The sequence below is a fragment of the Morone saxatilis genome, unplaced genomic scaffold, assembly GCF_004916995.1.
Source record: "Morone saxatilis isolate NCDOM2014 unplaced genomic scaffold, NCSU_SB_2.0 Contig5, whole genome shotgun sequence".
NCBI classification, from domain to species: domain Eukaryota; kingdom Metazoa; phylum Chordata; class Actinopteri; family Moronidae; genus Morone; species Morone saxatilis.
The window spans coordinates 12,703,062-12,713,711 of NW_023340095.1; the positions used below are offsets into that span (position 1 = coordinate 12,703,062).

Genomic DNA, 10,650 nt, shown 5'->3' on the forward strand with positions numbered 1-10,650 from the left:
CCTGACAAAGACTCCATCTGCCACCAAGCCATTTGCAGCTTCCGAGTCAGAATATCAATGATTTCCAACCATTCTACATCGTAGCGTTCACCTTGGTGTCACCTCTGCCGCCGTCTGAGCGCTGACACCACAGATCCTCTCTGGGAAGGTCCTGTGGACTTGCCAACAAAACTCATCCAGCTAAGTGGCATTTATGTTGCTCAAGAAGGAGAAATATTGCATTAGCTTTTTTTTTTTTTTTAGATCTGGGATAAAGCAGGCTGCAAAGAATTCAGAAATTCCTGGTTTACTCGAAGTAAGAACAAAAAATCCATGAAATCAGTAGGCAAAATCTAAGCCAAGCCTGGTACATCTGGAACCATAATACCATGTATCGAAGGCTCAGTCCCTTACCACAGCGCCCAGTTAAATTCCAACTCGGCCGTCGACTTATGTCATCCTCTGTCTCTGTCTCTGTCTCTCTCTCTCTCCCCTGTATTTCCTTTCTCTTTCCAGCTAAATTTGAAATAAAACAGAAATGCCAAAACATAATCTTACAAAAAAAAAAATTACAAGATGACATACTTTGGAAGCTGTTCTCAAAGATGCACAGCAGGATCTTTATTTTGTGATGCACAATGTTGCTGCGAGCTGATGAAAAATCCCTGTCGTCCAATGAAGACGGAACAGCAGGCAGCTGGCCATGACCACCCAAGAAAATTCAATTTTCCTCAATGCCATCTGCACACCTCAGAGACGCCCTCGCAGGCCTACAATCTTCCAATAAGCTCCCCAGTAGACCATATAAGTGATCTCCCAGAACACAGGCCTGCCTGACCTATCACCCCAGAAGAGAAGCATATATAATTAATTCAACTTTATTGACAACAAACTAGCCTCTGTGACTGCAGCTGCCTGAAACTCAAACCTCCCTCTCTTATCCCTGTTGAGCAGACACAAGTTGCTTCATATAAATTCATACTGCTGCCTTTCCCATCTTAAACATTATATTACTCCCCTCAAAGCAGCAGGCTATAGATCAGCAGAGAATCCTAAGAGTACATAAGGAAATAGAGACAGTGCCTGAACATCAGCCAATACAACGTGCGCCACCTATGGGTTGATTTGCTCTACATACCAGGAAGTAAGTACTGTAGTTGGTGCTTCTCCAAGTGGACAGACTACATAAATGATTCAATTCAAGATTTTGTTCAGTTATTTTCTTAGTTCGGCAAACACAGCATTTTGGATCCAACTAGAGGGGTCTTTAACGTTAATGTACATCCTCTAAACATGCCCACTTTTAACTGCCGACCAATCCACAAAACCACTTCCTTCAGATGAGCTCTGTTCTAGTCTCTCTTTGTCCCTCAATCAGACGTGACTTCATCCTTCATTTAAGAGAAGCTGATAAGACCGGTACAGTAATTTACAGTAATACAAAAATATCACAAAAGGACTACACGGAGAATGTTCTGAAATGGCCTAATGAATAGAAAAATATCTTTAGATGTTTCTCTTGTTTTGCAGAAGCAAAGATGTCAGGCATTCATTCTATATTTCTAATAAGATATGCAGCAACTTATAGCTGTTGTTCCCTATAAGCCCCACAGTTTTATGTTCTCATGGTATCTTTGTGTTGTTGTTTAACACACGTAGGTGCAGAACCAGGAACAATCTGCCACTTCAGTCATAAACTGTGGACTGGTCCTCTGACCTGACAATAGTTTGAGATGAAGGATTTGTATATGTCAAGATGATTAATCTCATAAGGCAACATGATGTAACCACTTTGTACACATTGCTGCTATTCTTAGAAGCTAAATATGGCTCAGTATTCATTAAACTGTCTGCCAACAGTCAATGTTAATGCAGAATCCATACAACAAATACATCTCATAGCTGCATCATTCAAGTCTTTGATTTGCCATTAACAGAATTCTTTTATCATTTCACTTTTCCTTCCTGCACATATTTTAGTCCCCTTCTGGACAGAAAAATGTGGAGGGCAAAAAGAAGAGTGGGCTCTTATATGTACTACGACATCATATTATACCGCAACAGCAATCTGTTCACTCTTTTGGCAAAGTCACAAAATATAACCTACTCTGTAAAGATACACTATTAACTGAAGCATATGAATATTTAAAAAATGGCATAGCTCAGCCTCCCTCTCTTACACACATACACATATTAAAACATGCCACTGACTAGTCCATAAAGCTTCCCACACTCTCATTTAAGACTTGGAACTGTTCAGAAAATGATGATACCAGTATTAATAGCACTACTGTTATATATACACCATATGAGAACTTGACTGAATATAAATGTCACTGGAAGTGATGGATAGCAGGTCCCGCTTCCCTTAGTCTCCCTTAAAAGTTACAGTGTTTTTGCATTTAGGAGGATTTACTGGCAGAAATTCAATATATTATTCATAGGTATGTTTTTATTAGTGTATAATAACCTGAAGGGAGCAGGTCCTCCTCGACGGAGTTGGCCATGTTGAACCACCAGGTTTCTACAGTTGCCCAGAATGGACAAACCAAGACTTTTGCGGCAACCGGCGCTCCTCCTATACGCTTTTTTATGCAATTTGCAACTGCATCGCTAGATGCCACTGAATCCTACACACTGGTCATTTAACAATTCCTCAGAAGACAAGCATGTCTGCTTTGTGTGGAGCCAGACATGCCCTTTGTGTGCTTTGTATCTCCATTGTGTTGAAGTGGTATAGAAATGCCAGCACTGCCTGGCTTTTACTACACAGCAGCTGCAGGCACATGGTGTTCGCTGAAGTGCTGATTTAAATTTCTTGCTGCTTGATTAAAGTTAGTTTAGGTCTCTTTGTGTTTTCTGCTTATTTTTTCTGGATCAGTTTGAAACATTGTTGGGAAGTGTTGGACTATAGCCCAGACAAGTCACAGATCCTTGTATATTTGCAGAAATCAGATAGGAATCAATCATGTGTCCTGTTAATCCTTTCTACATTTTACCATTTATTTCTTAATTTGTTTGTTTATTCTGTTCTTTATTTACCTTTCCCCCTTTAACATAAGGAGGATGGCCCCACTTGTCATAGCTCAACACTAACAGTTTTATCCAGTTTGTCTGGGCAACACAAATTTTGACTTACCGTAACGAAAGTAAACTTTCATCAAAATTGATCAAACTATAGGCGGCACAGCAGGGCTGATAAACAGGAAAGTGTAGTTTAAACAAAGCAATCAGAGGCAGAGATCACTGCACAGATGCACAGCGTTCAACGACTTCAAAATATGAACATAGTCTCTCAACTTTTAAACACTGCTTACTAAACCTTTATAAACAAAGAGCTGTTTTCAGCATATTCATTAATAAAATATGCATTTAATGACTCAGGCGCATAGCAGGGCTGTGAAATTAATGTGGAGCAACCCTTGTGTCAGCTTATGGCAAAACAATGGCTGGCTATAACTTGCTAAGCTGGCAGCTGTTTCTGAAACTTATTCTTAAGGCCCTGTAGGTAAACTGAAGGTTACTCATAACGGCTATAATAAATCCTTGAGGGATTCTACTACCACACACACAGACACACACACAGATGAAATGGAGAGTGCTCAGGTTTAGAGATGATGGGATTCCTGTGGCGAGGCTCATTTTGCCATTGCCATTTCAACTCAGCTTGTCTACCGGCGCTACAGATGACCTGTCTCTTTCCAGGGTCAGTCACATAAACAGTAGGAGACTTTTTGTTTTCCAGGCTGGGAGGTGGCCGCGTACATGTCATAACCTTTACGAAGCAAAGAATGCTGAAATTATGCCATGAAATTTAAGTGAGCCGCTCAACTCACCTTTAGGATTTTATTTTACATCATGCTGAAAAGAGTAGCAAAGACACAAGAGGGATAACTTTGGTAGGATTCAATCGTAGGTAAATGCGAGCACACGTCCTTCCAAAAAACAGTGGCGTTGATCACTGAAGTGGATCTGATTAGTCCACAGTTCCACATCAACATGTTTCATGGCTTTAACAGAGAAAAATTAACTGCAATTAACTGCACTCGCAAGACTGGAAATTAACTCATAATTAGAAGTATTGAAGTTAGAGAAAAAACACATGTCGCACTTTCTGATAGAGTAGATGGCAGGCTGAAGGGAACTGAATTTGATACCAATCACTTCTGTCTTGGGGCAACAATTCAATTTTTAATAGCAGCCGGGGAAAATCTGTATATGCGAAGTAGCCCAAATTAAAATTTAAAACAAAGCCAAACAATGGCTCCAGCCCCACCAATTACCCTTGTTTGGCTCACAGTAATTTATCTTAACATACCCCATAGTCAAAAAAGTTTTCATTTTTTCCCAAGAGATTTAAATATGTTCTGAAGCCTTGACACTCTAATTCTAAGAAAGACAGGAATTAATTAGATTAACACACAAAATGAGAGCAAAGTGTAATGCAGCACGAACTAATTTCATAAAGGAGGACTTTGTTAAATCTCAACCTAATTGGAAAGTTTTAATCCTATACCTAAATAATACTTTAAAATGAGGTGCTCCGCTTAGTCCTGCATTTCCATTCATGAGATACTTTTTCCAATTTAACAAAGCAAACTGGTTTTTCCTATACAAAATCAAAAGGAGGCACTTCAAAGAGCATAATGGCAGAGATGGACAATGGGCAGCTGATGTAACTGAACACTTACTGCATGAGACCGTCCTCAGTTCTGTGACATCACTGCTCTGCACCTGAAACACGAGACAACAACAGTCAGATTTATTGCTAGATTTTATCGATTTACCCATTCAGCATCGTTCCTATCTGAAAGCTCCATGAAATGAAATAAAAATGGTAATATGGGCCCATGGGCAGATGAGTTATCCATTTTAAACATCAGCAAAAAATCAAACTCCTGCTCCAAGAGACAACACGGGGCAATGGGACATGACAAAAACACTTGGCAGGAATTGGATTATGGTCTACTCTATGACAAAAGCAGCATTTTGATTTTGAAGAAATCCAATGACCTTAGGAAACTATCAAATTTATGTCTTTCACTTGAGTAGCAACTGAAACATTCTTTGCTGAAAAACACTCAAATACCGTTCAAGTCTAGTCCCACTCAAAGAGCAATACAGCAACATTTATCCATGATGTTCATCCTCTGACAAAGCTGCTCTCATGATCACGATAATGCATATACATTAGGCACTGCAAAACACTTCTGACCATCCACCACATGTACACTGTTTATGCATCACCATCTGGGATCATTTTGTTTGGAATGTAAAGGAAATGAATCAATCCTGAATCACTTAAATCCTTTCAAGTCTTCATACATCACAAGTCACTGTCTCTCTACAACCATAGTACTGAAGCCGCCGTCCTGTGTACAGTAACCATAGCGCTACAACAGGTTTGAGGTATATCAATAACATTTACTAAGGGTTCTTAACTTCTGTATTATCTCTCAGCGTGAGTCTGATATACAGAGAAGTTTATCTTACTGTAAAACCACCCACTTTCCCCCTTTACCTTCACACCAGCCCTCTCTAAAATCTATCCTCTTCGGGATAATACTATTGGAAAATGAAAAAAGGATAGTCCTCATATGTTAGATTAGAATAATTTCCAACGGTGTTTGACAGCTGAAGGCTGCGACCTTATCCTGATAATCAAGTTTAAAAATGGCTGCAAGCCAACTAATTGTATCTAAGGAGTAAGCTTCTGTCTTAATGGGCTGAAAGGTTTTCTTCACATTGTAATGAGTGAAAACGACACAATATTTTTTCTTGTTTTTGAAAGGTGAATGTTTAAATTAATTAAAATCCAACTATGGAGCGAGATAAGAGAATAAATGTTTTATAAACGATAAACAACATTAATTGGCTAACACCATCACCCATACCTGTGAAGAAAACCAAATACCCTGCACACTGTCAGTCACTTGTATTCACATTATTAACACCATTTCAGTCCTAAACCTGACGAGGGTTTACTGTGATGTTTTTGAAGGGCGTAAAATAACTATTTGACAGTATTGAGGATTGTTAAGAAAGCCTAATAAGCCAAAAGCCACATATCTTCAGAACTGAGTTTGCCCAAGATCAAAAAGTCTACCAATGGCTTTCACTTCATGTCACAATGACCCACCGGAACAAATTTCATCCTTTTAAAATATCTAGACAGGAAGAAGTTCTAAACTAAAAAGGCTCTCGCTTAAATTAACAGATCTGCCACTTTCATCCGTCACATTTATTTTCTGCTATAGAAATGTGGCTACCCTCCCTCTCCATACTTTAAAATAACCTCTAAATATAAACAGTAAACACTGGATTTCTCATAACTTACAAGTGTGGACTCACATCAGTAGCAGCAACACTTGTTGTGTGTCATCTACAACGCGGGTCACCTTATACTTCCACCGGTGTCATTTTGTAGCGTGAATAATACCAGGGTTAAAGAGATTACCGTCTCTTGCACTTGTATGTTTGATTCAATATCACCAGTAAAAAGGTCACTCTCTAGTTTCAAATAATTGCAACACTACAAGGCTGAGCCTCTTCTGGTTACTCTATCTGGCTCCTTGTCATCATTTAAAGAACAGATCATGCCATTGGCCTCCCTATAAAAAGCTGTTTACTAAGTCGTGAGTAATAACTAACCTTGCCAAAAACTGGTTCCTTCTTTATAGTCTCATTGACAGTCCTTTTTTTTTTTTTTTTTACATCATTTGATCCTGTTTGTTTTACGACTGGGTCGGTAGCATATCTTTTTTCTATTTGTTAATCTAACTCTCTCAGCTCAGACAAACCAACACGGTCTCCTACACGTTCTGTTAATACAAAGCGTTTTACATTATGAACATTACAGCCAGCGCAAACACAGAAAGCAGTGTGACTTTTATTTAGTGGAACAGAAAGAAAAGTAAAAAAGTAAAAGCATTTGCTCTCCATTGCGATGTCCGACTGTAGGTTTGTGTCCCAAGCAGTCATGTATATAGTAATGTATATACGTAGATTGGGTCAAATGCAGAGGACACATTTTGTTTTATATATGCAAAATGCTGTAAATACTGTGTAATGACAATAAAAGGCTGATATTTATTTATTTATTTATTTATATTTATAGCCAGTATTGACTTTCACTGACCATGACCATGTTTAATAAACATTAACCATTGTTTTAATGGCTATGCTGTACCACAGTTGTCCTGCACTGGATTGGGTGATAAACCAGATGAAAACACAGAAACCAAAAATGTTGTTGATGCTGTACATCCAATATAAACAGTCTTTTAAATATGCTATAAATAAAATCACAACACAGCTACTCAGTCTGAACTGTAGATAACAAACCGCTCAGATAAAACACTTCAAGGAGTCTGTTTAAAGCTGAACATCACATAATGAGTGGTTAGGTTTGGACCTTTGTTGTGTTTATTCCAAGTAAGAAGTGGCACATTTTTCCAAATCAGAGACAGACTTTCAATACTCTCATGCGTGCCCTGCCTGTGCAATGTCTCATCGAGTTGAGGAAAGAATATAGTTTAGGTTCACTAAGCCTTAGATTTTGGCCTTTGCTGATCCAAACATTTTTAGGGATGAATTTCTTTTCTCCAGTCTCTTATCAGGTCAGACAATGTTGAGTAAAAATGTAATATTTAAAAAAAAAAAAGTGGCTGCAGCAATATGCCTAGCACAGCTAAAGTGGGAAGTGTTTGTGGCAGCAGTGACCAGATTTTAAATGCATGAGGATCAATAAAAAAAGGGAGCTGCTGAGGCACAGTGTTCATGTGAGAGTGTGATGGTTTACAGAAGACACTGTGACTATCTGACTAAGAATTATGAACGTGGAGTCAATCCATCCATCCTCAGCCGGCCTGCATATACTGCAGCAAAGGAGGCGAATAAATACCAAACAGCCAAACAAACAGAGCAGACCACTAGCATTTTAAACATCAGCCCCATTAACACAGCAGGGGAGACTTCAATCTCAGAAGCATCATTGGTTCAAATAAAGCACTGCGACAAGAAGCATCTCCAGGCGGAGAGAAAATAGACTGGGAAGATGAGTGAAAAAGAGTAATCTCCCTGACATATTCCTAATAATCCACCTCCCTCGTGCCGCTCCCCCCCAAGCTCACCCAATCATAAAGTGTCAACACTGACCTACAAAAAGGGACTCCCGTCAAGCCTTACATGTTTAAAAACATCAATCACAACAGACAAAGAGGCTACATTGAATTATACAGTATTAACCTTCAGGGCTTGCATATAAAGACCATAGATTTATTTATGCTCGTGTGTTAAGAGCCCCTGCACTGCTCCTTACAGCTGGCTGCCAAATTGATGAACCTGCTCAGCCCTCAGCGGGAGACCAGCACCTTTGATTAATGAGTGCAAACCTGTGGAAAGGGTACGAGTAGAAGAGAAGAGACAGGGTGAAAATGGGTGAAAATGGGTGAAAACACAATTATTAGCCGTCCTGCTTTTTTCTTTCAAAAACGCCAAAAAGGAAAAAAAAAAGGGGCACTTTTAAAAAAGAGCCAAAGGTACATAAAGAAAGAGGGGATTCAGCACATTAGGTTACATCTGACACAACAAAATGACATATTAGACAACTGAAACTAGTCTGTGCACTAACATCCAACAATGCTGACGTGCTGCGCTGCTGCTGGAATTGAAGGTGTTTATAGTAAGCTGGGATTAAAACGTAGTTCTTTAAAGTTAGACAATAAATAGTTTGTCAAGTCAATAAATAAAAGACTAGATTGAGTTAAAAATATGCTTTAATCTAAATGCTAGGGCTGCTACCATTTAAAAAGCCCTCCATGAGCTAGATTTGCCTTTGGGGCCTGGAAGAAGAATGACACCCTGAAATAATAACAACACTCAAAGGCCACTTTGCTGACTTGTTTGATTCCTCAAAGTTAAAATATTAAGACAGCGTATTAGAGTCCTACAGCAGCACTTCAACATTGTTCTCTCTGCAGAGGTTTTCAAGGACATGTGCTCTGAATAAATATGAGGCAAATTTAGTGACCTTCTACCTGTGTTTTGATTCATTGGCAGTTACTGGATGCATGCATAACACATCAAGGCTGTGATCTGATTTATCTCGCTGCCTTGGCTACTGAAGCCATTTAAATGATGGACTTTACAAGGAATCATGTTTATTGCCATTTCACTTAAGACTGTGTGTGCAAAGGGCGTACGCTCGTTCATTACTATTAATTACACCTGTAAAGACAAATCAGCTCCACTGTGCAGCAAACAAAAAGATGCCTGCCAGGACAAACTAAATGACACACGTTAGATTTACACCATCAACAATAAGCTGTGTACACTGCGTGAGCCTGGTGAGTACTCGCTGTGCACAACACACACTCCTGAAGTTTGAATAGGCCCGTTACAAGTTCATTTCCAAAGAAATCAACGATGCGAAGGTCTCTGACACGAAAAGAAAACCACAGGGTCTGAAGAATAATGCAATTAATGATGACTAAATACCATACAGCTGCTTCAGTTTCAGCGTCCTGCTATTGTTGACGTTACTAACATTAACACCTTTCCATGTGACAAGTCAAGATGTGGCCACTTTGACAGGAAATCACAAACACAGGGGTTACCGATGATCCTAATTGAGGTTGTGTTTCATTCAGGTCAAACAGAGTCAAGGTGCTGCTGCACTAAATGGAACGGAGCCCTAATTAGTATCATTCGTAACACCTGTGTTTACCCGACTGTTTCGTGTCATAGTGGCTGCTGTGTTTACTTTGTGTTTAATTTCTTTCAGGAGAATTGGGGCTGGAGGGTTGCCCTTAATGCTTAACGCACTTTAAATGTAGTGAAACTTCTGTGCCAGATCTTGTATGTGTTCAGATTTTAAAGAGAGAAAAAAATACACTGGTATTCAAATATATATTTAAACAAGGTTTCTTAAAATTTAGAGCCAGGTAAGGAGGCTCAGCATAAATACAACATGGAAGACATCAGGGCAAATTTAAAAATGCCCTGATGTCTGCATTGGTTTTAGTGTGTGCTTGTGGCTGAATATCTAAGGCTTTAAGGAAAATGTGTGACATGTCATCACAGGAAGCTGAAAGTGCTTGAACTGCAGTTTTATAACAACCAATCCGTTTTGAAATATCTCTCTCAAGGCATACATCAAACTCCACAAAAACTCCCCCCCAAAAAAACCTCTTTACATTTGCGTGATTAAAATGCTGCTCAACAGAAATCAAGCTTGTATTAAACACTTATTTCCTCCTGCAAAGTTTCCTAACTTCGCCCCAGATAAACACGGTTTAAATAGACAGCGCTAATTTAAATACCCCAAGATGGCGAATGCCTTGTTGTTAATATGAAAGCAGAAAAATGGAGGGTATTGTCATAATCTCAAAGGGTAAATTTCAGCCCAGACCGCAGCTGCAGCATTAGCTGCGCTTTCCTTTAAGAGGAAGCAACAAAAAGAGAAGATAGAGGGAGGAGGGGGAGAGCAGCCCCCTGCTTTAATACTGATCACAACATCATTTAATGTTAGGAAAGACGAAGAAGCTAAGAACATGAACATCGCTCACCTGTCTTTATATCCAGTTGTTTGTTTTCATGAGATTGTCACGCGAAGCTCAAACCCACAACAAGCATTTCACAGCCAAGACACTACTTTTTTTTTTTTTTTTT

General features: G+C 39.2%; 1 protein-coding gene across 6 annotated transcripts in view; it reads right to left on the reverse strand.

The window, feature by feature from the left end:
• LOC118338690 (bromodomain adjacent to zinc finger domain protein 2B-like) overlaps nt 1-10,650 on the reverse strand; it is a 52,120-nt gene extending 41,470 nt beyond the window's left edge. For all 6 annotated transcript variants that reach the window (XM_035675976.1, XM_035675971.1, XM_035675975.1 and 3 more), the window contains exons 1-2: nt 10,548-10,650; nt 4,671-4,713 (exon numbers count right to left, since the gene is read on the reverse strand). The gene's annotated coding sequence lies outside the window, so the exon portion shown is untranslated. The remainder of the gene's footprint in view (nt 1-4,670; nt 4,714-10,547) is intronic.